This window comes from Arachis hypogaea, chromosome 15 (assembly GCF_003086295.3).
Source record: "Arachis hypogaea cultivar Tifrunner chromosome 15, arahy.Tifrunner.gnm2.J5K5, whole genome shotgun sequence".
Taxonomy (NCBI): Eukaryota; Viridiplantae; Streptophyta; class Magnoliopsida; order Fabales; family Fabaceae; genus Arachis; species Arachis hypogaea.
Window position 1 is genome coordinate 27,014,303 of NC_092050.1, and position 1,444 is coordinate 27,015,746.

General features: G+C 39.4%; 1 non-coding gene across 1 annotated transcript; it reads left to right on the forward strand.

Annotated features, from left to right (window-relative positions):
- Nucleotides 1–666: 666 nt before the first annotated feature.
- On the forward strand, nt 667–774 carry LOC112752447 (small nucleolar RNA R71). The gene has a single exon (XR_003176884.1). It is a non-coding gene; the product is annotated as a small nucleolar RNA R71 (small nucleolar RNA).
- Nucleotides 775–1,444: the final 670 nt, after the last annotated feature.

Sequence of the window (1,444 nt, forward strand, 5' to 3'; positions counted from 1 at the left end):
CAGCTGGCCCACTTGTGCTTCCAGATTTCTAATGGAAGATCTTGTTTCATTCATGAAACTTACAGTGGCCTTAGATAGATCAGAGACTAAGTTTGCTAAATTAGAAGTATTTTGTTCAGAGTTCTCTGTCTGTTGCTGAATGGATGATGGAAAAGGTTTGCTATTGCTAAACCTGATTCTTCCACCATTATTAAAGCCTTGTTGAGGCTTTTGATCCTTCCATGAGAAATTTGGATGATTTCTCCATGATGAGTTATAGGTGTTTCCATAAGGTTCACCTAAATAATTTTCCTCTGCTATTGCAGGGTTCTCAGGATCATAAGCTTCTTCTTCATAAGAAGCCTCTTGAGTACTGTTGGATGCAGCTTGCATTCCATGCAGACTCTGAGAGATCATATTGACTTGCTGAGTCAATATTTTATTCTGAGCCAATATGGCATTCAGAGTATCAACTTCAAGAACTCCCTTCTTCATAGGCGTCCCATTACTCACAGGATTCCTTTCAGAAGTGTACATGAACTGGTTATTAGCAACCATGTCAATGAGTTCTTGAGCTTCTGCAGGCGTTTTCTTTAGGTGAATGGATCCACCTGCAGAAGTGTCCAGTGACATCTTTGATAGCTCAGATAAACCATCATAGAATATATCCAGGATGGTCCATTCTGAAAGCATGTCAGAAGGACACTTTTTGGTCAACTGTTTGTATCTTTCCCAAGCTTCATAGAGGGATTCACCTTCTTTCTGTCTGAAGGTTTGAACATCAGCTCTAAGCTTGCTCAGCTTTTGAGGAGGAAAGTACTTGGCTAAGAAAGCCGTGACCAGCTTATCCCAAGAGTTCAGGCTGTCTTTGGGTTGAGAATCCAACCATAATCTAGCTCTGTCTCTTACAGCAAAAGGGAAAAGCATGAGCCTGTAGACTTCAGGATTTACTCCATTAGTCTTAACAGTATCACATATCTGCAAGAACTCAGTTAAGAACTGAAAAGGATCTTCAGATGGAAGTCCATGAAACTTGCAGTTCTGCTGCATCAGAGAAACTAACTGAGGTTTCAGCTCAAAGTTGTTTGCTCCAATGGCAGGAATGGAGATGCTTCTTCCATGTAAATTGGAATTAGGTGCAGTAAAGTCACCAAGCATCTTCCTTATATTATTATTATTTTCGGCTGCCATCTCCTCTTCCTGTTCGAAAATTTCTGAAAGGTTATTTCTGGATTATTGTAATTTAGCTTCTCTTAAATTTTTTTTTTCAGAGTCCTTTCAGGTTCTGGATCTGCTTCCACAAGAATGTTCTTATCCTTGCTCCTGCTCATATGACAAAGAAGAAGGCACAGAAAAATAATAATAATAATAGAGATCCTTTATACCACAGTATAGGGATCCCTGTGTGAGTAGAAGAAGAGGGGGAGACAAATAATGTAATATAATGGAAGAAACACAACTGTCA